The 25,818-nt window shown below is 44.5% G+C and overlaps 1 pseudogene; it reads left to right on the top strand.

Annotated features, from left to right (window-relative positions):
- The first annotated feature begins 13,190 nt into the window (after window positions 1-13,190).
- Window positions 13,191-14,342, top strand: LOC136937772 (putative nuclease HARBI1; annotated as a pseudogene).
- Window positions 14,343-25,818: the final 11,476 nt, after the last annotated feature.

Raw genomic sequence — 25,818 nt, 5'->3', positions numbered from 1 at the left:
ACACAGTATGTTGGATGAAGACTTGAATGCAGGATGTTGGAAGAAGACTTGGACACAGGATGTTGGATGAAGAATTGAACACAGAATTTTGGAAGAAGACTTGGACACAGGATGTTGGATGAAGACTTGAACACAGGATATTGGAAGAAGACTTGGACACATGATGTTGGATGAAGACTTGGACACAAGATATTTTTATTCTGATGACCTTAGCAATGGGTAGTGTTAAAGTCTTCGGACAACAGTATGTCATCCCTGGGGGTTGTTAATACTGACAGGCTCCTATTTGCCAATAGGGTCAGGTTGGAAAGAAGACAACAAGACATGGATATTCTGAACACAGGATATTGGAAGAAGACTTGGACACACGATGTTGGATGAAGACTTGGACACAAGATATTTTTATTCTGATGACCTTACCAATGGGTAGTGTTAAAGTCTTCAGACAACAGTATGTCATCCCTGGGGGTTGTTAATACTGATAGGCTCCTTTTTGCCAATAGGGTCAGGTTGGAAAGAAGAAAACAAGACATGGACATAGGATCATCAGGAACAATACGTCCAAGAAGCATATCCTATGTGACAATAGGTAGTAGTAAAGTCTTCGGACAACTGTATCCCTGAGGGTTGTTAATACTATTCCTATTGGTCAATAGGTCTGGCAGTAGAAAAGGAGGAGCCTATAAAACAGTCTCCTGCTCATTCATTCATTTCAGGGGTACGGAGTGAGTGGGGTTTCAGGTGCGCATGCCTAAATGGGGTCTCACCTGTACTGTGGTCCCGTCGGGGTCCCACAGTTAAAATAAGTTGAACAAGAACATGAATAAGCTGAACTAGTTGACGGGGGGGGGGTTGGTGGATTACGAGGAGTCAGAGTCTGTCTCAGCCAAGTTGGACTGTCTGCTCTTCTCGTCGGGGGTTTTATGTTTGCGTATGTAATTTTTTATTTTCTCCATGATGTAATTGGGTGTGCTTTGCCTTCGGCAAGGGCACAACCTTTGTTCTCTCATATATATTTATTATTATTATTTATTTTTGCCCCCCTAAATCTTCGTCAAAATTTGGCCTACATAGACAACCTAGGTGTCAAAAGTTTCGTCTTGGTAGCGATTGAGTTGCTTGTATTTTTAATTACGTTCCGTTGCATGGTTTAGGCTCAAGTTAAGTTTTTGTGGCGAAAAGTGAATCTAACGGTGGCTAATTTGCTAGCCACAGTCACTGACGTTACTAACGTCACGAAAACACGCGTGACTACCTTTGGCAGAACATTCGTTTCGCATCTGTTAACTTGGGGGATAGCTAGGCTAACTGTAGCTTTACTGCAAGGCAGCTGCAGAAACGCCACAAGCAAAGAGGCCAGGGTGATAACTATTTACTCATTTTACTTTGTGATATGACACACAATTGTGATGTGTAATGTACAATATAAGCTGATATTATTAAGGAAGTACATCTACTTTCGGAAACAGTAGTCTACTATTTCACTGAAGTATTAGCATCACGACATTAGCCTCGGTTTTCGGGGGCAACACATACTACAGTGGTCTATGATGAATCTGTTTTCAATCGTTAAAATAAACATACCTCGCAAATACATTTTCGTTGTAGGATTTATTATGACATTAGATTACAAGTAAACGATTTGTTGGTGAAATTACAATTACCTGTGGTTTCAAACCAGTGTAGCTCACTGCAACGCTGTAGCTTACGCGAGACACACTACAAAAACATCTACAGTACACAGCTGTTTAGGAAGTCAAACGGCGACAGAACATGTTCGGCACTCCCCTTACCTTTATCAAAAGTCTATCTAACTACTAATCTGAACTTCATTGCCACAGCCTAAGCGTTGTCAATCTGTTCATGAAAATAATTTCAGCCTAAACCGTACAACGGAACGTTAAATCCAATTCAACCAACGCAATCGCTACTGTACTGTTAGTACAATTTACCGGGGCAGCTTCTCCACACAGGGCTATATCGCATTTTGCGTTGTTACTGACAATGATCGCTACCAGTGAGCTTTTTATGAATGAGCGATGTTCCACTAAATAAATGTCAAGCTTATTTACGTTTTGGGGGAAATATTTTCAGTTAGCAGATGGTACTGTTTGATGCGCGATTCCATCTTCTACTGCCGGGTAACGTCGTACAATAATCTTCAAAGGGGGTTCTTTATTAATGAATGAATGCAATGAGTAGGCTAAATGCCTGAAAATATCATGAGAAGGGAAAAACTTAAAATGACGTTTAAGTCATAGAGATTAGGTCAATTTTTACACCGGTCTGCCAAATGTATTCGTTTTGATTCAACGATGAGGCTGCCTCTTGCAGGGGAAATTAGAAGACATCTATTTCATTCTACACTTCACTCGTATTTTCAGTTGTAAATGAGCAGCAAAAAAAAAAACTTTTAAATCTATGTAATCTTTTATAAATAATAAGTATACATTTTTATATAAAATATACAGAAATATCAGTTGTAAAAATGTCATTCAAAAACGGACCCCTGTGCAACCGACGAAAGCAAGCACACCCTACAATTTCCCCAGAAATTGTACCCTCTCTAGTTGTTCCTTTTTCCACTGTTCCCATTCCTTTCTATGCTATCCTCTTCTCTCCAGTCTGTTTTCTGCTCTACGCCCTCTCTGACGTCAGCATTCCAATCTCCGTTCTTCTCTCCCCTCTCCCGTTTCTCCATGATTTTGTCATTTTTTCGATATATTGTGCTTATTAAAGTTATGCATTGTGCTTATTAAAGTTATGGACTTAGAAGTGTGCTCAGGCTTAAACATTGGGTCTCACACTGGGTGTGGGAAGCAGGCTGTTCTTTGTGTCTCTATCTCTTCATTTTCAGAAACAACCTTGAAACCGGGTGGAGACGGCACCCGAGCAGGTGGGACGCGTAGGCAAGAACAACTCCCTGATGCACGAGAGAACAAGCTCAACCCTTTTTTATTACTTGTGTTTCAATTGCACTGTATAAATATATGCTGGGGAGGAACAGATAGCCAGTTGGACTTCGTGAACCAGCCCAAACTCTGTTGCGGGTAGGGAAACGTAGACAACCCCAGAGCTCTGTACTTGTTGATTTCCAACTGCTGCATTAAAGCTGATATTATCGGACCTCTGTGACTCCAGACCACTCTTTCTAGAACACAGATTTACATTTACATTTAGTCATTTAGCAGACGCTCTTATCCAGAGCGACTTACAGTAAGTACAGGGACATTCCCCCGAGGCAAGCAGGGTGAAGTGCCTTGCCCAAGGACACAACGTCAGTTTGCATGACCGGGAATCGAACTGGCAACCTTCGGATTACTAGCCCGATTCCCTCACCGCTCAGCCACCTGACCTGATTTGTGTCATTGAATACCATCATTACATATTGGAATAGACACACAATATATGAATCCTTCAAATGGTGACCCCGACACTGAAAAGAGGGACTCCAGAGGGTTCCGGCCCGACCGACAGATCAGGAGAGAGACCCATACACCGGTACGAGGAGGCAGACGTAATCGTCAGAGGCGCCTCAACATAAAAAAAAGGTAAGCAGACACCTGTTAATTCAAAGTACTGCTATTCGGAACTGAGAACCAAATTTAGACGATTACTATGTTTCATCGTACCTAGTCAAACCAACAGTGGTGGGAAATCAACCGTTTTTGTGTTTTGTCTTTGTCCGAGGGGAGGTTAGAGTCCTCTCCAGGGGTTAGAGTCCCTAAACTCGTTGTCTTGGTCCAAGGGGAGGTTAGAGTCCTCTCTAGGGGTTAGAGTCCCTAAACTCGTTGTCTTTGTCCAAGGGGAGGTTAGAGTCCTCTCCAGGGGTTAGAGTCCCTAAACTCGTTGTCTTTGTCCAGGGGGAGGTTAGAGTCCTCTACAGGGGTTAGAGTCCCTAAACTCGTTGTCTTTGTCCAAGGGGAGGTTAGAGTCCTCTCCAAGGGTTAGAATCCCTGAACACTGTCTATTTGTGTGGAGTCAGATTGAGTTTAATAAAAATAGAGAGGAGTGTGGTGTGTCTTTGTCCTCTCCGGTACAAGAGGGTTACAGAATTGAATTGATGTGAAAAAGTAATATTTGTGTGGAGTCGGGTTGAGTTGATCGGTATTTTAAACAGATCTGTCGTTCTTAAAAAAAAAAAAAAAAAGAGTAGGTGTCCTCCAAGGACCATAATTGCCCTCAGTGCAAAGTCTAACAAGTTTTCAAATTGTGAAATCACTCACTTTTATCAATCTCGTGCTTTTTTCTTTGACCAAGAAGTTACAGAAATCCCGAGGAGAGTTTGATAAAGGTGGGGGCTAAAAGAGTCCCGTTACGTTGAGATCTTACAAAGGTTATCCCAGAGTGTATACCCCTAGTTTATAAATTGGTTCTAATACAATTGGAAGAGTTATACTAGAGCAAAATTAAGTGAATAGACGGTAAACGCTAAACAGCTGTGTTGGTCAAAGAATGGTTTGAGGAAATGTATGTGAAAAATTATGAGGAAGCAATTGGAAAGTTACATAAAGGATTGGTTTAGAGAGGATCGTGGAAGGTTATGAAATAAAGAAAGAACGTTTTGTGGATGTCAAGAGATGATTGGTTTAAACACTGATGTTTTGAAGAGGAAACTATGAATATACTTTGAAGGTATATGGGATAACATTTTAAGTCAAAATAGTAAAATCTAGGGTTTTTAAGAGTTTTGATAAAGGTATTAGATGTAATTTGGTTAAAAATGAGAAAGAGAAAATAACTAAATGTATTTTTATTTGGAGTTTAATTGTAATTTGGTTTTAAGTTTTATTTGAGAGTTTTATCAGAGCCTGGCATACTGTTTGGGATAAACAGTTAGGCTGTGATAATGTTGTATTAATAAATGGTATTAGTGCATGAAGAGGGTTATTATAACATTCAGTTCTGAAATAATTTGGGAAGACTCATCAAGTCTGATAAATTGTGGTTATGATGGTTTGAGCTAATTGGCTCGTTTTGAACTGCAGCAAAACGAGTTGTGAAGTTCTACCTATCTGACCTTTATAGAAAATATATTTGGGAAAAATGTTTGGTTAATAGCTACATTAAGAACATTATTTGGTCTATATTTCATTTAAGAAGCATACGGATTCTGGTTTGGCATAATGAAAATTTCTTTTATCATATCATGCATTAAAGCTGATATTATCGGACCTCTGCGACTCCAGACCACTCTTTCTAGAACACAGATTTGTGTCATTGAATACCATCATTACATATTGGAATAGACACACAATATTTGAATCCTTCACCCTCTCCCACATTCTATCTTTTTACTGCTGTTCTCCTGTTACTAACTCTCCAATTATTTTTTCCCCCTTTGGTTTCATATGCCTGCACCCTGTTCTACCTACATTCACCTGTCCACACTTAAAATTTCTTTCACCTGTCCTCACATTGTTCCTGTCACACAACTCTCTACCACATCCCCTCCATACTCCCCCACAAACGCTCCCTGTCTCCCCCTCTCTCTTCCTCCCTCGACCCTCTCCTACTTGTCTTTTCCCCCCCTCCCTCTCTTGTTTACACTCCCATCCATTTACACATACTGCTTCCTGGGCCCCCCATCCAGCCCTTTACACACTCCACACACACCTCCCTGCTATGTACTTGCTCTCACACTCCCACCTTTCTGTGTCATAATAGCTTTACCTCTCACCTGTTCTCTGCTCTCCTCCATGCACACATTGCTGCCTGGGCCTACTCCCCATCCAGCCTGCTACACACACCTCTCTGCCATGTCTCTGTTCTCACACTCCTACCTTCCTTGAAACTTTCTGTGTTAGAATAGCCTCACCTGTTCTCTACTCTAAGCACACATATTGCTACCTGGGCCTTCTCCCCATTCAGCCTGCTACACACTCCACACACACACACCTCCCTGCCGTGTTTCCTTTCTCACACTCCCACCTATCCTTGGTAGAATAGCTGCACCTCTTACCTCTCCTCTACTCTCCTATGCACACACATTGCTGCCTGGGCCTACTCCCCATCCAGCCTACTACACACACTCCACACACACACCCCTCTGCCATGTTTCTGTTCTCACACTCCTACCTTCTGTGTCACTTTCTGTGTTAGAATTGCCTCACCTCTCACCTCTTCTCTGCTCTCCTCCAAGCACACATATTGCTGCCTGGGCCTATTCCCCATCCAGCCTGCTACACATTACACACACACACCTCTCTGCCATGTCTCTGTTCTCACACTCCAGCCCTTCGGGGTCGCATAGCCTTACCGCTTCACTGTTCTCTGCTCTCTTTATCCTCTCCCCTCCTCTCTCCCACACACACTCCCATCCATTTACCTATACTGCTGCCTGGGCCTACCTCTCATCCAGCCCCTTTACACTCCACCACACCTTAACCCAACCCTCCTCGTCTCCCCCATCTTTTCTCCTACCTACCTACTACCAGTTTTGGTCTCTCATCCTCCCCCACCATCCCCTTCCGATTTATACCTAATCCCAACCTTTTTTCTCTCCCCTTCATAGCCCCCCTCTCCCCTATCCTAAACACAACCCTTGACCTTACACCTAAACCCAACCGCCCCTAACCCTCCTTATCCTTATCACATCTCTCCTCTTACAACCAATGGTCTGGTCTCTCCCCTTCTTCTCTACACCCCTCCCATTTATCACCTACTCTCACTATCCATCCGACCCGTCACCCTTGATCCTCTGTTCCCCCCCCCCACACACACACCCCTATAACCTTTCTGTCACATTTTAACCATTCTCTTCTATTCCAGATCAGCGCAGCATGGCCACTCCATCACTTAGCCTCTCACTCCCTGACCATACGCCCTCCCCCTTCCTCTCTCTCCCTCCCACCTTTTCCCTAGACTTTGTTAATCCTTACCACTTTTGGTGGATCACCTGAGGCACCCAGGGAGACCGGTGATGTGGTTTTTTCTAATTCTTTCACATTCCCCAGGCTGCCTCTATTGATCCTTAATCGTAGGCTGCCCTCATTTATCTGTAATCCCTTTAATTTGGCGTCGCCTGAAGAGTCCTGCCGTATAGGGGACGAAATCGGTCGTGGCCAGTTAGCCATCGCGTACGCTCCGTTTTTCTGGTCAGGGCCTACAGGTAGCTCTACTCGGAGTGCGATGTCTGCGTTTTGGACTGCAACTTTTGTTTGCTCTGAGGAGCGCCCTCACACACTTTACACCTCTCTCTCTCTCCCCTGCGCTCACTCCCTCACACACACACTCCCCCACTCTCCTCTCTTATCATACTCATGTATGCCTGTGGTGTCCATCCTTGGGCACCCTCCTCCCCGCACTCGTGTGTCGCTGCTAACGACCCCTTCCTTCCTCAGCTTGTCGTCCCACCAGGATTTGGTATAGTCTTTTTTATTTTTCCGTTCCCCTTTGTTATGTTGTCGCTTTATCCTTTGTTCCCACAGATGCTCCGGACGGGTCTGGTTACTGATGACACCGGACCAGTTCACCCGCAGACCAGAACCCCCACAGCAGCCCAACCAGCATCCTGCTGCCCGCCACCCAGAACGCCGCCGGCATACATCTCCATCCCCAGACCACGCTCGCCGACACTGCAAGGAACGCACCTCACCATCCCACCACGCGCCGGCCAACCATCCAACCCCCGAGCGGGCCTGAACCTTCCGGCCCCTCCTCCCGCACCTCTGCCCGGTCCTCTGACCGCCGGACCCGCCGCCCCACCTCCTCCCGCACGACCGACACCTCCGCCCAGTCGCCTCCACGACGCCAGCGGAGGTGTCGGCCCCCACTGCTACCTCCACCGGCCCAACCTCAGACCCCCCTACCTCTGACCACGGACCTCCACGCGGTCTCCAGGACCCGGGCGCGCCGGGAACATGGCCCGGCCATCACAGAGGCGGGAAACCTTATTAATAGGATCATAAAGACCGCCTTCCACCGCTACCAGGTGACCGCCTTCCTTAGAGACGGCATCACCCCGCCCGGCCACGCACAGAAGGTCGTGGAGCTGGCGGCTCTCTTCCACCCTTCATCCCCCACTTACGAAAACTGGGATGAACTTTGTTCCGCCTCAAACTGGATATCCAGCAATTACCAGTCCCTGGAAAGACACTACAGCCTGGCGTTGGAGGCCAAGATCCGCCACCTCCAGAACCAGTTCCCGGCCTTCAATGGCTGGCCGGACGCCTGGGAGCTGGCGGTCCGCTGGGCCGCCGTGGATCTTGGCGCCCCCATACCTCAGAGGACTCTGAGGTGCGTGGAGGCCCTCCTCCCGGGACGGGTTTTTTCCCAATGAACCCGCGGTCCTCTGGGTCCCCCCGGTGTCGGTCACCAGACCCCCTGGCCTGCCCCACACCCCTCCCACCACCTCCCGCCGAGCCCTCACCTTTATGGAACCGGTCCTGACGCCAGAGGACCAGTCGGACGACGCCACCGCCCCAATGGAGGTAAGCCTTACCGCGGCTCCTTCCGCCGCACCTTACTCTGCCGCCGTGGCCCCCCCCCGCTGCCACCCCCTCATCCGCTCTGGCCCTGCCCCCCTCCCCTCCACTTCTGCCACCCCACAACAACCCTCCCTCCCCGCCCCATCACCTTCTCTGTCCGCACGGTGGTCCACGCAGCGAATGACGACGACCCCCCCATGGACATCAACCCCACCCCAGTTACCACGACGGCCCCCATGGCTCCACCCCCCCTCCCCCCGTGACTTCCCCGGTCCCGAGCGACGCTGGCCAGCGACGACGCTATTCCGGCAGACCATGTCACAGACTTGGAATCCCACCTCCACACCCTCTCCCGGCCTTCCCAACCTCTCCCACCCTCAGCTTTTCAGATGAGGATGTGGCCATAGGCGACACCTCTGTGCCACTCCCCACTGTCACCATCCCGGTCCCTCCCACTTCTGCCCCCCTCGCTCCAACAACTTTCTTCTTCTCCACCCACCAGTTGCACCACCCATCCACCCCCCCCTCCCCTGGCCAGTACCAACTCCTCCATCCCACTCCCTGGACCAGTGACGGCGGTGCGCTTCCCCTTTACACCCTACACGGCCCCGGGTGTAAGAAAGACTGGTCCCTAACCCCCATTAGATGGGTCATCATTATGGGGGACTCTGCACAGCCTCCCTCCAGTCCTACTGGACCGGGAACAGGTGGACTGCTACCCCGGGGCTAGGTTCACGCACGCTGCTAGCATTTTGAACAGCGTCGTAACCCCCAACGTTCTGGTCATTCAACTACATTCGCACTACACCCTCGGCCTATGCCCACCCCCAGGCTGATGTCATGATCCGCCGCGCCCACGCGGTGTTCCCCCAGGCCTCCATTGTGGTCCCCCTTATCACCGGGGACCTGGCCTTGCCCGGGACCGAGAGGGACAACATTACGCGGCTTAACATGTTCCTGGCGTCCCACACCGCCGTTGTCCCCCTCCTCCCAGATTCCACACAGAACATCCACTCCACGGCCCGCGCAATGTTGGCCCACTGGACCCCGTCTCTGGGCTAACTTTGGCGTCCACCCACTCCGCCATCTCTATGGCTGCTGGCATGGTCCTCAGGGCCCCCTCCGCCACCCTTCTACCCTTGGGGTGGTGCGGCCTCTACACGCACCTCCGTCATCTCACGACGATATCCACCTACACGGCTGAGCCCGTTATTCTCCGCCCATCTCTCCGAGGCCCCCCTTGCCCCTGTCTGCGCCTCCCTCACCACGGTTATCATCACCCCCTCCACGACACACCATCCCCCCACCCACCTGAGCTTTGACACTGTTTCACTGGCTTGCCTAGGTGGAAACAGAGACAGACTATCCATGTGTTTTCCTGTCCCTCTGAGTGTTCTCCTCCACTCCGGAGGTTGGGTGGCTGGCGTACCACTGGACACCCAGCCTGGGTCCCCTTTTGGGTTCCTGGAGGGGCCTAGCCCGTCTCTTGGTGTTGTATCCCGGGGTCCCTGGAAGACGCCAGTGCACTGACTCTGATCCTTGCTTACCGGTTCTCCGATCTGCTTGGTGATGGGATTTCTCAGACATACAACCCTACGCCTACCCTACTCTACAAATGTTCTTCACTCTACAATCTCTTTGAGAAGGCCTGGGACCTGGCTCTCCTATATTTGGATTTTTCACAGCACTCTGGACAAGATTACACAGTTTTTCTATACACTAAACCATCCTTATTCTACTCAGTCTCTGCCTCCCGCCCCTTAGGATTACTCCTTTGGGAGGGGGGGGGAATCGACTTAAGCCCTGTGGGCAGCATTGTCACTCGCCCCGTGGGTAAGGACTCTGTATAAGTCTCTGATTTTTCCCTCTCCTCCTGCCTAAAACCCAACCCTTTTGCTCCCTTTTCTAACCCCACCTGCACCCTAACCACAACCCTAGACCTCTTGTCCGTCTCCCCTTCTCTAGCCTGAACCTAACCCTCCTGTTATCGATCCTACTCCTGGCACAGACAAGGGAAGGCAAGACAAGGGAAAGCGGTGTGGGAGGACTTGCACACAGGATGTTGGAAGGAGACCTGGACACAGGATATTGGAGGGAGACCTGGACACCGGATGTTGAAACTGGACTTGGATCCATCTCTCTACAGGATTTCTTCACTCTACAATTTTGATAGAGTTAGGGTATCTATCCTACTCCTAGCACAGGTAAGTACTAGGGGTCTCATTTATAAAGCTTGTGTGCGCTCAAAACGGGGCTGAAAATGTGTGTACGCCACTTTCCACGCACAGGTTGTGATTTATAAAAAACAAACTTGGCGGGAGAATGTGCGGTTCTCAATGCAAACTCTGACCCTCCCGTAGGCCTACGCACATTTTTGAAACAGTTGGAATTGGCAACGCAGATGACCGTACTGTAGTCAGACTGCAGAAAGTGAATGTGGGAAGAACATTACTCGTAATATTTATATATTTTGTTTTCCTCACACACGTTTTCACTCGATTTCATCATTATCATGAAGATTAAATCCAGCAGTGTTATCTGCGCTTGTACTGAGTGATAATTGTTCCATAAACACCTTGTACAATCCAACAAAAAATTCAGCGCTGTATGTCTCACCATCAGATTGTCCACTACGGGATGTAGGAGGGGGATATGCCCGAGCCAGATTGTATGGAATACAGAATAACATCACATATCCTACCTTTAGATAACTGCAGAACACATTGTATAACTAAATATATTTCTTTAATACTGTGCATATATCATCATATGTCAAAAACTGGAAATACAGTCGCTAAGCTCCCGCACAATCGCTACACTCTACGTCCTCGTTATCAGTCCAGACTTCAATAGACTACTGTTCAATAACAAAACACTTTTGTTTTCAAAATTGTATCTCGACTCGCGGTATCACTGGCACAGTTGATGCCACTCGCACTGTTTTTTTTATTGGTGATCCACCGGCCACCAAATAATGTGGTTTTCGGGCCTCCGCCAATAGGTTAACAGTGTCTGAGAAGTTGTCATGCGCCATGATTTACCGTAAAGAAAAATCGCACGCCAGGGTCATTCATGAGGTGATTTGCATTGACCATTTATGGTCAAAAATTGGCGTGTTTAGGGCGGGGTAAAATGCAGATTCACGTACGCACACTTGTGGGTAGTCTGTGATTTATAAAGGGAACATTGCTTACAGGTGTGCGTACGCACGGTTTTATAAATCATTTTTTTGGGGGGGCGTACGCCATTTTTGGCTTTTGGGCGCACGTACACTTTTTGTAAGAATCGTACGCACAGTTTTATAAATGAGACCCCTAGATCAGTGTTCTTTTTCAGGTTCATGTTGTTTAATTGTTAAGTCACTTTTCATTTTAAAGTTGCTTTATTCGCTTTTTATTGTAAAGTCGCTTTGGATAAAGGCATCAACTAAATCAATAAATGTTAATATATTACACTGGCATTCTGTTAGTTCTTTCCATTTCTACCTCAGGACTGCATTGTGTTGGACAGTTTCTCTGTGGACCAGACTATTTTACAAAATTCAGGTATTGATTTACCAATTGGACTGGAATCACACACTGTGGATTTGATAAACCCTGGTGGGCCTGCCTATGGGGAGGGTGTCTGGTGTTTCGAAGGCCGAAACGCCCGATGATCCTAGGTATACTACTGATGATGTGCTTCCACAATTTAGATTTTCACATTTGGATTTATTTCTCACTTCTACTTGACTGACAGACGCTGAGACAGCTGTACTTATTTTAGCAATGGGTAGTGTTAAAGTCTTGGGACAATGGCATATCATCCAGAGGGATGTTAATGCTGATGGGCTCTTATTTGCTAATAATGTCATGTTTGACACAAGAAAACAACAGTGGAAGAAGACTTGGACACAGGGTGTTTTTCTTGAACACTTTTATTCTGGAGACCTTGGCAATAGGTAGAGTTAAAGTCTTCGGACAACAGTATGTCATCCATGAGGGATGTTAATGCTGAGGGACTCCTATTGGCTAATGATGTTATGTTAGACACAAGACAAAAGAAAACAAGACAGTGGATGAGGACTTGAACGCGGTATATTGGAGTAGGACTTGGACACGGGATGTTGGATAGAGACTTGGCCACAGGATATTTTTCTTGGACGTTTCTACTCTGGTGACCTTAGCAATGGGTAGTATTAAAGTCTTAAGACAACGGTATGTCATCCAGAGGGATGTTAATGCTGATAGACTCCCATTTGCCATTAAGATCATAAGAAAAGAAGACATAGACACAATATATTTTCTGTATATGATCCCAAAGTCTTCGGACACCAATAGTGTCAACCCTGGTGGGTAAACTACTATTGTACGGACACCAGGGGGGTATTCCAAGTAGCGGGTTTAGTGAAAACTTTGAGTTGTTTAACCCTGAAAAGAGGCATACTCCGAGTTCCACGTTCCAGAAAGAGAGGTAACGAAACCTTTTGGTAAGTTGCCATGGTAACTTACGCTGTGAAACTAACCTGCTCGCTAGCAGGTTTTCTATGAAAAACTCTGCGTTTTCCTAGCAATCCCGACCCACTTTCGGATCTTGAAACAGTTTGCAGACATGGGGTGTCCTTTCCTGGGTCGGCCGATCGATTACGAGCAAAATATAATTCGCATAGCCTTACGCCAGGAGAGGATTTTAAGACCGCGATTGGATGTACTTTCATTCCCCGATGAATACCTACGCGAACGTTACAGTTTTTCATCACATTCAATAATTTATCTCACCAACATTCTCCATCCATACATTGCTAATGTAACACACCGTGGACGTGCTCTCAGAACAGACCAAATGATATGCGTTGCTCTCCGTTTCTTTGCCAACGGGAGTTTCCTATACAACATTGGCGATGCAGAACATCTCGGAAAAGCAACAGTCTGCCGAGTCATAAGAAAAGTGGCCCTGGCACTGAAAGGCCTACGGCAGAACTACGTAGTCTTTCCTGGGCACAAACCTCTAAGGACCATCAAAGAGGAATTTCACATGATTTCAGGTGACTGATGTAGCACACATTCAGTTTAAGTCAATGAAGAAATTTGAAATCATGTGAATGACAATGTTGCAATCTCAGACTGGGATGAGTAAATCCTTTCCATTTTGCAGGATTTCCCAATGTAATTGGCTGCATTGATGGCACCCACATCCCCATCATAGCTCCATCCATTAATGAAGGAGACTATGTGAATAGGAAGTCATTCCACATCATAAATGTGCAGGTAGATTTACTGTCTTACAATAATAAAGACTACAGCACAACTTTAAAATATTGCAGCTAATATCTCTTCTCTGCACTGGCAAGATTATATGTGATGCAGCACATTTGATCTCAAATGTGGAGGCCAAATGGCCTGGCTCGGTACATGACTCAAGGATATATCGCGAGTCTACCCTGAGCAACAGAGTTGCAAATGGTAAGTTAAGCTTTGAACAAATAAAATTCCCTTGTCTCCCTCTTCTACCACACTCACAATGTACCCACTATATACTTACAGGAGAGTTTCATGGCCACCTGCTTGGTGACAGAGGGTACCCATGCCAGCCCACTCTGATGACCCCTTACCATGACCCTGAGCCGGGCCCTCAGCCGTGGTACAATGTGGCCCACTGAAGGACTAGAGCCCGGGTGGAGATGACCATAGGCATTCTCAAAGCCCGGTTCCAGTGCCTACGTAGACTGAGGGTAAAACCAGAGAGGGCATGTGATATTATTGTGGCATGTGTTGTTCTTCATAATATTGCCACTATTAGAGGAGAGCAACACCCTGCCGTACAAAACGACCCTGAGGACGACCATCCCCTCCAACCTGCAGATGTCCAAAATGGGAGAGAAGTCAGAGACATACTGTGCCGCACACACTTCCACCAACCCTGACACTGAAATAAACACAAATCATTACTGTTTCATTTTGTCTTCTTTATTGCCTACAAATAGAAATGCAACAATTAATATTAATATATTGTTCTGACAATTAACACTCACTCACCTGTGACCATGCACCCACCTGCAGCTGGTGTTCTAGCATTTCCATTTCTAGATCCGTCTTCTTTATCTTCCGCCCCAAATACACCATCTCTTGGTCAGTTTTCTCCATTTGTTTTAACAAATGGAGTTTGTACAAGTCCTTAACTGGTAACTGGGAATACATTAGGATGACATTAAATCCCAGTTCTACACACAGAATTCACCTGCCATTTAATGAACATCTCACTGTCTGTAGCTGTGCTTTGGAGGTTGATGGACCCCTCTCCTGGCAAGGCTCATCCATGCTCTGTTCAACAGGATCGGACTGTGCATTTAGTTTTTACATTCATTACTCTCATCACTTCAGTGTACATTTTAAACTGACAATTACACCCAAGACTGTAAATAAAGTACACAGAGAGAGAACTATCATATATGTAGCTACCATATATGTAGGCCTCTCTGCAACCCCGTATGTGGCAGCAGTCAATGTGTCCTCATCATCATCATCCTGTGATGAAAGGTATTGTTTCAGGATAGTCAACACTACTATGCATAATGGAGTATTGAGTGGCCTACTTACAAGTGGTACCTTTGTGCAAAGGCTTGCAGGAGGCTCCACCACTCGGATTACACCATCAGTGACTAGAAGTGGACCAGAGTGTAAAATGAAAACACTGTGGGGTGATTGGCTCTGATGAGCTTCCTCCAGGGATGCCTTCAGCCACTGGACGGCCAATGTTGTGGCTCAGAGCCAGCTCTTCTGCAGAGGTCAGAGGTGCTGGTGGTGGCCCTCCACCCGTTTTGCGTGCCTCTGCCTTCTTTCTATTTGCTGAATTGAACTCAGTGTTAATTTAAGCAAGATATCAGGCGACAGGACATTGTGTGTTTCCGCCACTACCGGATAAAATAGGCAATGAGGATATTCACTTTGTATGTCAAATATGATACCAAAGTGATGGAAGCTACAATCATGAACCTATAGGCCAAAAGGCTAAATATGCCTTACCTGTTTGTATTACGTTTTTATATTTCATTTTCATTTGTTGCCAAGTGCGCTTCACGCCTGTGGGATTGCACCTATATGAACATTGTATTTGATTAAATTACAATTCCAACACTTTTTCACCTGTAATATTAACGGACATTAAATGTTCGATTTATGGACTAAATTCAAACTTACGCATTGACTCGATCAGCAATTCTTTCCCTTGCCAATTGTCTGTCCTTCGCAGCTACAGCCGTATTACTTTTTTTCCGAAATATGTGCTCGGACTCGCCATACGCACGGATTAAAATTTCCAATTCCATTGCGGTGAAATAGGACGCAATTTTTTTGTCGCCTTTTTCCATGGTGAATCCTAGTATCGGAGCTCCATAGATGTTGGCTTTTAGTAGAACTCGTGCACGCGCTAAACTCAGAGTTGACGTACTCCGAGTCGAATTAACTAATTCATATCAGGTGTTCTGGAACCGAATTTTCAGAGTATCCCATGTTAGAGTAACTCAACTCTGAGTTCAGGGTTAATCTCAGAGTTTGTTAAACCCGCTACCTGGAATACCCCCCAGTTCTCTTATACCTGTTGTTGGAGATGGGGTGAGTGAGATTTAAGCGCGAGTGCTTTCGTGGGGTCTCACCTTAACTGTGGTCCCGTCGGGGTCCCACAGGGTGTTTCCTCGTTAAAGCTACCACACCTAACCCTTTCACAATTGTGTTTCACATCTCAAAGTAAAATGAGTAAATAGTTATCACCCTGGCCTCTTTGCTTGTGTCGTTTCTGCAGCTGCCTAGCAGTAAAGCTATAGTTAGCCTAGCTATCCCCCAAGTTAACAGTAGTCAAGCGTGTTTTCGTGACATTAGTAACGTCAGTGACTGTGGCTAGCAAGTTAGTGGTAAACCATCACAACAATGACAATTACCACACAACAAAACACTACATTCGAGGCAGACACAATAAAAAAACGAAATTCACGAAGTTACATTTGTATTTCGAACAAACTGCAAATATATCAGCAAATTTTAATACTATTAACCGCTTTGCATCATGGGAATTGACCAGCCAATGAGCCACGCTATCTTCATTTTTTTCACGTTATTTCTTTCTTCAGTCAGTTTGACAGTATAACCTTCAAATGCATAATGCAACCCTTCTGACTGCTTCTTTCTCAAGTAGTTTTTTCCATTAATACTCCAATTGATAATTATTAGTATTGTATAAGAGTATAGGGCTTCAAAATGTTTTGATCGTAATAAGGTTACAGCTTCAGTAACAAAAAAGTTTCAACGTGCAATGCATAATATATTTTCCTAGACATGAATAATTAGAATATACAAGATAAAAAATTTAACTTGTAATGTACTGTAAAAGTATTTTGACTGTTTTTGCAGTTTATTAAAAGAAAACGTAGCCTCCATCCTACTCCAGAAGAAATGTATACAATTTTTTGTTTCTAAGTATACTTCTTATAAGTATATCAACAGTGAACTATTTTCTAAGTATACTTCTAAAGAATATATTGTGCTTATTAAAGTTATGCATTGTGCTTATTAAAGTTATGAACTTAGAAGTGTGCTCAGGCTTAAACATTGGGTCTCACACTGGGTGTGGGAAGCAGGCTGTTCTTTGTGTCTCTATCTCTTCATTTTCAGAAACAACCTTGAAACCGGGTGGAGACGGCACCCGAGCAGGTGGGACGCGTAGGCAAGAACAACTCCCTGATGCACGAGAGAACAAGCTCAACCCTTTTTTAATACTTGTGTTTCAATTGCACTGTATAAATATATGCTGGGGAGGGACAGATAGCCAGTTGGACTTCGTGAACCAGCCCAAACTCTGTTGCGGGTAGGGAAACATAGACAACCTCAGAGCTCTGTACTTGTTGATTTCCAACTGCTGCATTAAAGCTGATATTATCGGACCTCTGCGACTCCAGACCACTCTTTCTAGAACACAGATTTGAGTCATTGAATACCATCATTACATATTGTAATAGACACATAGATTTTGAATCCTTCACTTCTTATAAGTATATCAAAAGTGAACTATTTTCTAAGTATACTTCTTAAAAGTATATCAAACGTTTTCTAAGCATACTTCTTAAAGGTATATCAAAAGTGAACTAAAAGTGTACTATCCATTTTTTAGTACACTTATAGTATACTTTAAACTACTTTGTAGTTTAAAAAAACAAAACTTTGTTTTTGTAACCCAGATAGCAGACGGATGTGGGCCACTTTAGGCAATCATACGGCACTGCTGGCTTTTTTCTGGCCCGGACAAAATGCACGTGAGCCTAAAGTGGCCCACATGTTAAACAGCAAATGTGGCCCAAATATCACAAATCAAATGTGAGCCTTTCTTGGCAAAGATGCGGTGCTCTCAGCAATGTGTATCAGCATGTGAGCCTAAAGTGGCCCACATGTTAAACAGCAAATGTGGCCCAAATATCACAAATCAAATGTTGGCCACCTTTGGTGAAGATGTGGCACAGTCGACGAAGGCTAATCTGGGTGTTAGCCAAAAGTGGGCCACATGGGAAAAAAGTATTCGGGCGTTAGATAGCTGAGCGGTTAGGGAGTCGGGCTATTAATCAGAAGGTTGTTGGTTCGATTCCCGGACAGCCAATTGATGTTGTGTCCTTGGGCAAGGCACTTTACCCTACTTGCCTCTGGGAGAATGTCCCTGTACTTACTGTAAGTCGCTCTGGATAAGAGTGTCTGCTAAATGTAAATTTTGTACGTTTGCCCGCTGACAAAGAAAGTATCAGTCTATCATTTTAATGGTAGGTTTATTTGAACATTGAGTGACAGAATAACAACAAACAAATCCAGAAAAACGCATGTCAAAATTGTTATGAATTTATTTGCCTTTTAATGGGTGGAATAATTAATTGACCCCTCTGCAAAACATGACTTAGTACTTGGTGGCAAAACCCTTGTTGGCAATCACAGAGCTCAGACGTTTCTTGTAGTTGGCCACCCGGTTTGCACACATCTCAGGAGGGATTTTGTCCCACTCCTCTTTACCGATATCATCCAAGTCATTAAGGTTTAGAGGCTGACGTTTGACAACTTACACCTTGACCTCCCTCGACAGGTGGGACGGTGTTATTGGGGTCATATAGGCAGCATTCCTCCTCCTCCAAACATGGTGAGTTGAGTTGATGCCAAAGAGCTTGATTTCGGTCTCATCTGACCACAACACTTTCACCCAGTTCTCCTCTTAATCAGTCAATGTTCATTGGCAAACTTCAGACGGGCCTGTACATGTGCTTTCTTGAGCAGGGGGAGCTGCAGGATTTCAGTCCTTCACGGCGTAGTGTGTTACCAATTGTTTTCTTGGTGACCAGCTGCCTTGAGATCACTGTAAATATCCTCCCATGTAGTTCTGGGAGATTCCTCACCGTTCTCTTGATCAACTCCACGAGGTGCGATCTAACATGGATCCCCAGACTGAGGGAGTTCAGTTCTTTTGTGTTTCTTCCATTTGTGAATAATCACATCAACTTTGTCACCTTCTCACCAAGCTGCATGGCGATGGTATTGTAGCCCATCCAGCCTTGTGTAGGTCTACAATCTTGTCCCTGACATCCTTGGACAGCTCTTTTGTCTTGGCCATAGTGGAGAGTTTGGAATCTGATTGATTGATTACTTCTGTGGACAGGTGTCTTTTATACAGGTAACAAACTGAGATTAGGAGCACATTCTTAAAGGGAGCGCTCCTGATCTCAGTTTATACAATAAAGAACACCGGGGAACCAGAAATCTTTCTGATTGAGAGGGGGTCAAATTATTTAACTGCAAATCAATTGATAATAATTATTGTTTAAAATTATAGACTGATCATTTCTTTTGTCAGTGGGCAAACATACAAATTCAGCAGGGGATCAAAAAAAAAATTTCCTCACTGTATGATGCCGCAAATGTGGCACAGTTGTCTTCAAACATATCAGTGTGTTTGTCTAAGGGGCCCACATTTTAAAATATGATCCAAATATTGTTAACACATGAAGTGTCCGATTATCCATTTTATTATTATAATTGTATATAATGTATTTTTGAATATCCCCCTTATCTGTCCTATGAACCTGTTTTTGTTATTTATTTAATCAATTACTCAATTAAAAATGTAATGTTAAAAAACTTGAATTAATATAATCAAACAATCTTACAGTCTATAATTCTGCTGGCATATTCAAGTTTATGTGCGGATCTGTGGTTTTCTTTGACAATGTATTTTAAAGCAACATGCTGTGGCCACAACATGTACAAAAAAACATCTAATTTGAAGACGTGCGTATCTAGTAACTAGCAACCACTGCGCGTTCCCGCTCTTTCTACTGTCTTGCCACACTCAGCTTTGGAGACAACAGCGAGCGCCTAAGTATCAGAGGTAAGTAGAGCTAATATCTGCCTATTTTATAATCTATCTTGTAATAATCTTTTAATTAACCGTGTAACGCATATACTATCGAAGCATTGCTTTTTGATAAAGAAGTCTAAGACAGGAATTACGGATGGCTTTTTGCTAATTTAGTTAGAGCTAGATTGTCTAGTTTTTTGATACTTTAAATGACAAGGATAATACTGATGAGGACTATAGTGTTGAACATGAAGCAGCTGGCCCTTCGGTTTTGCCACCCAACTGTGGATCAGAAAGTAATGGGGAAAGTGAATCAACTAGTGATGAGGATATCCATGTTGATGAAAGAGAGGATGTCGCTGAAATGGATTTAGCAGGTTGTCTGAGAAACTGGGGAACACAGTTTGGCATTTCATTGATAGCTTTGTCTGCCCTTTTGTCTATCCTGAAGGTCTTTCACCCCTCTTTGCCAAAAGATGCAAGGACATTACTCCACACAGAGACTTCCTATAGCGTGTCTTCCTTGGCTGGCGGATTATTCCATTATTTTGGTATACAGAATATGTTCTGCAAAATATTCCAGAAGCTTGCATCGGTTGTCCCAAGTCGTCATTGTTTTAAACTGCAATTAAACATTGATGGTCTACCAATTTATAAAAGTTCTGCTGTACAGTTCTGGCCAATTTTGGGAATGCTCCAAGGGTATAGTAGACAGCCTATGCTGATTGCTCTTTATTGTGGGAACTCAAAGCCTCAGTCATTGTCAGAATATCTGAATGATCTGGTTTGTGAGTTGAAATCTATGAGTGGTGGTTTTGTTGTTAATGGCAAGACCTTCTTTTTGACAGTATGCTCTGTAATCTGTGATGCTCCTGCGAGGGCCTTAATTAAGGGCATTAAGTCACACAATGGTTACAGTGGGTGTGATAAATGTGTACAGTCCGGCACCCACATGAATAATCGCATGACATTCCCAGAATCTAATGCTAGAGCAAGGAGTGATGTATCTTTTTCTAATGCAGAGGATGAAGATCACCACATACGACAATCCCCGTTTTCTGAAACTTCTGTTCCAATGGTCAGTGGATTTCCTCATGACTATATACATTTTACATTTATTCATTTAGCAGACGCTTTTATCCAAAGCGACTTCCAAGAGAGAGCTTTACAAAGTGCATAGGTCACTGATCAAACAACGAGATAGCCACAAAACATTGCGAGTAGCCAAAACATGAAGCACACATTGTGAACAACCAAGGTAAGTGCCAAAGGGAAGAACCATAAGAGCATGTAGTTAAACAAGTTACAATTAAACAACATGAACTGCTATAAGTGCAAGTGTACCTGTGAAAAAAAAAAAAAAAAGACAAGCAATAATAATAAAAAACTATATATCACAGCGAGTACAAACAATTTTAAATCAGTTACCACTAACCACAAGAGCAACAAGTCTCTGAGCAAGAGTCATTGTGATCCTTGAGGAAACTAACATCGGGTCAAGCGAAGCATTCCTAAGTACCGTTGTACTCCCGGAACAAGTGCGTCTTGAGCCTTTTCTTGAAGGTGGAGAGACAGTCAGTGTCTCTGATGGAGGTGGGGAGTTGATTCCATCACTGGGGGGCCAGACAGGAGAAGAGCTTGTGTTGGGACCGGGCGGTCTTGAGCGGTGGGACCACCAGGCAGTTGTCTGAAGAAGACCGTAGGTGACGGGTGGGGGTGTAAGGCTGCAGGAGAGACTTGATGTAGACGGGTACAGTCCCGTTCACTGCTCGGAAGGTCAATACCAGGGTCTTGAATCTGATACGGGCCATGATAGGTAGCCAGTGGAGAGAGATGAGGAGCGGGGTAACATGGGAGCGTCTGGGTAGATTGTAGACCAGGCGGGCCGCTGCGTTCTGAATCCTCTGAAGAGGGCGGGTTGCACATGCTGGGAGACCAGCGAGCAGCGAGTTGCAATAGTCCAACTTGGAGAGGACAAGTGCTTGGACTAGCAGCTGGGTGGAGTGCTCAGACAGGTATCTCCTGATCTTCCGGATGTTGTAGAGGGTGAATCTACACGACCGGGAGACCGCAGCAATGTGGGCCGTGAGGGAGAGCTCATCGTCCATGGTAACCCCAAGGTTCCTGGCAGAGGATGAAGGGGTCACTGTCGCAGATCCCAGGGTGATTGAGAGATCGTGGGAGATGGAGGGTTTAGCCGGGATGATGAGAAGTTTTGTTTTGGCGAGGTTCAGCTGGAGGTGGTGGTCGGTCATACAGGCGGAGATGTCTGTGAGGCAGGCCTCAATCCTAGCTGAGATCCCCGGATCGGTCGGGGGGACGACAGGTACAGCTGCGTGTCGTCAGCGTAGCAGTGGTAGGAGAAGCCATGGGAGGTGATGATTGGTCCAAGTGAGGTGGTGTACAGAGAGAAGAGGAGGGGTCCAAGGACGGAGCCCTGTGGGACACCAGTGGAGAGCTATATGCATTTAGTTTGCTTAGGTGTGGTGCGTCGTCTGCTTGATTTGTGGATGGGCACTAGTGGCAAGTTGCTTTACTGCATTTCATCCAGACAGGTATCTTTAATTTCAGGAAAATTGCTTGCTCTCAGAAGTTACATACCGTCAGAATTTGCTAGAAGGCCTAGGGCCCTAAATGAGAGGTTACGATGGAAGGCAACAGAACTTCGGCAGTTCTTACTTTACACTGGTCCAGTAGTTTTGAGGGATGTGCTGACTACTGAGGTTTATCAAAATGTTATGCTGTTGTCTGTAAGTATATACATTTTGGCTAGTCCAGCATATTGTTTGTTGTTAAATGACTTTGCAAACACGCTACTTAAATCATTTGTTAAGCATTTTGGGGAACTCTATGGTCAGGGTTTTTTAGTTTACAACATACATGCTTTGACTCATCTCAGTGATGACGTGAAGGTGCATGGCCACTTAGATATAATATCAGGGTTTCCTTTTGAAAACTACTTAAAACAAATCAAAAGAATGATTAGAAAACCTAGCTCACCACTGCAGCAAGTTATACGCAGAATTTCCGAACCTGATTCAACAAGTATAAAAGACAAGGGTACCCACTAAAAATATAAAAGGCTGCACTCAGATGGACCTGTTCCACAAGGCTTTACAGGAACTGTCTCGCAGTTTAAAGAACTGGCAATAGATGGGTTTATCATCAACTCATCAGAGAGAGACAGATGCATCAAGATGAACAATAAAGTATTCTTGGTTGAGAATATAATTGTCTTTGAGGGTGAGGAATACATTGTCTGCAAAGAATATAGACACATTGCAACGTTTTTGTTTTGTGTCAGATGTGTTTCAAATTAGATGCCAATGTGAAGAAGTGTGTCAGGTTACCTTTGGAGGTTGGGTTTGTTGTTATTCCACTTCTTCATGGAAACCTGTCCTAAACTGCAGTCTTAACCCTCATATTGTCTTCAAAAAGCATACACCCTTTATGTCAACAAATATACTTGATTTGATGTACCTTATACCACATTTTACTTACAATGTGTATATTGTTATTAGTGTAAATGGGCATAATTTCTCTTTTTTGGTTACGATGAACAGAAGTGGTAAGAACATGGGGCTAATGATGATAGAGAGGCAAATGATTCCCCAAATAACATGTTTGTATTTCCTTATAAGTTCAAATAAGCAATTATTGTGACATTATGGGTCACAATTGACTGCATACTTTCCTGTGATGTTTGGGTGTGTGCCTTTGGAAATGGCATGTGTCGATCTCCTTCCAACTGTTCCTCAACACTTGTCTACCTTCTAAGTTGGTTATGTGTATAATAATATTTTCAATAGGTTGTTTAAAAAAAGTTCTAATTCAGATTTTGTCTTTGACACGACACTGCATACCCTGTGGGACCTGGGGGCATTTTGATTATATTGTGTGATTTTTTTAGCCTTGACGTGCAGATCGGCATCAAGTTTAGTCAGCGGTGACAGTGTCCAGCCTGTCTTCACTTATCTCTGTAGGTGTGTATCCCATATTTACACTACTAATGACACTTCCATTAATCATTCAATTTGTAAAGCACTTACGACTATCATGAAAACATTCTTCTGTGGAACAGTTTTCAGTTAAAGTAAAGATGAATGTGTTTATACTCTTAAAACTAGTAATATTGAGTCTCTTTCTGTTCTAAGCCATGTTTCACATCGTGGAGTTTCTCGAAACCCAAGAGGTAGAGGTGGTACCCGCACTGTGGGTTGCAAACCAAGTTTGTCAATGGCCATCTTATTACAAGCCTGATGAATTGGCAAAGACCATACGGCGTGAGGAGCAGCCAGGATACATGTGGGATGCTTTCAGTGTCCGAATTGTATATACAGCTGGTATGTAGACTACATTACATATTAACCTTTAGGATTCACTGATTTGTAAAATCTATTTAATGTTAATTGTCTTGTTTTTCACAGCAAACTACAAAACTGCCAGAATGAAACTTCCTCAAGCTGAAACAAACACGGATGTTCAAACAGCAGAGGAAGAAAACAAAGACATCCAAAAGAAAAAGCGAAAAAGGCTGTAAGTATTTAAGTGCTATTTTACCTATTATAGATGTTGAATGTTTCTTTCATAGTATTGTACACATTATGTACAAAATATTAAAAGGATGCACAGGGAACTGGAAACTTCTTCTGCAATGCATCGCTTGTGCCACACTGCAGGTCTGGCACAACATTGTACAACATTGTGTTCTGTTTAAATTAATTCTGCTATCATTTTCTGTGTTTCCCTCACCCCACAAGACCAAACAACCGATTTGAGAGTGACAGTGAAGATGAAGTCCCTGCCAAAAAAATAAATTTGCCTCCAGCCCCAAAAATAAAAAGGCCAGACATAATTGGGGCATTAAGAAAAACCCTTGAAACACGACGGACCAGCACTGTATCCCGACGGATCAGCCCTGTATCCCGACGGACCAGCCCTGTATCCCGACTGACCAGCCCTGTATCCCGACGGACCAGCCCTGTATCCCGACGGACCAGCCCTGTATCCCGACGGACCAGCCCTGTATCCCGAAGGACCAGCCCTGTATCCCAACGGACCAGCCATGTATCCCAACGGGCCAGCCCTGCGCCTCGACGGACCAGCCCTGCGCCTCGACAGACCAGCCCTGTGCCCCGACGGACCAGCTCTGTACCCCAACTGACCAGCCCTGAATGACAGTCAGCAACAACTTCAGCTGGCCTTGCTTGTAAGTACTTCTTAATTGTAGAAAATAATGTAGAAAGCCTTTCCAGATGAGTGGAAACCTTTATAGTTGCAAAGGAGAGTCCAACTCCATATTAAAGGCAGGATAGAACCTAGCAATTTTAGCTTGAGTTTGAAAGGATTCAAATAAAAATATCCCACCCCCTCCTTTCAAAACACATGAACTGACCACTGTTGGGAGGTAGGTGCACAGACAAGTAGCCTGTCTAATCATTGCATTCGGTATTAATCGGTATAAATCAATTGTTTTATTTATCTGGGACTTCCCTCAAAAGCATTATTTATTAGTTACTTTATTTCAACAGCTGAAAAGAGTAATCTTGTAATGCCTTTGTGTTGTGTCCTTATATATTTTTTTGCTATTCTGCATAAAATTCTTGCCAACCAAGAAATTATAATGGATCAACTGAAAGCTGTCCAGTTGACAATGCAGAACATTCAGGGACAACCTTCTAGTGGGCAGGATCCCCTGGAAAAAGATGTACTGCCAGTGAACAATGTAAACTCCCTTCTGGCTGTGGAGGACCGTCTCAGGCAAGAGGCAGACCTTAAAAACAAAATGGTAAGTGCTGTTGATTTAGGCTTTAGGGTATTCAAAAATATTTCTAGCTGGGATTGGGGATCTACCTAGTTTCAGGTGGCTAACCGTTCATTGTTGATACATTCAGCCAGTATCCAGAAATTTAAACAAGGTTACATGACTAATGTTCCAAATACCAACCTGTGAAAAGTGAAATGTAAATATTTAAGAATTGGGTTACTATGTTTACATGGCTTTTAAATTGTCTTTTTCAGATTACTTCATTTA

This window comes from Osmerus mordax, chromosome 28 (genome assembly GCF_038355195.1).
Source record: "Osmerus mordax isolate fOsmMor3 chromosome 28, fOsmMor3.pri, whole genome shotgun sequence".
In the NCBI taxonomy this organism is placed as follows: domain Eukaryota; kingdom Metazoa; phylum Chordata; class Actinopteri; order Osmeriformes; family Osmeridae; genus Osmerus; species Osmerus mordax.
The sequence above is the reverse complement of the archived record's forward strand: the minus strand, read 5'-3'. Positions and strand labels throughout refer to the sequence as shown.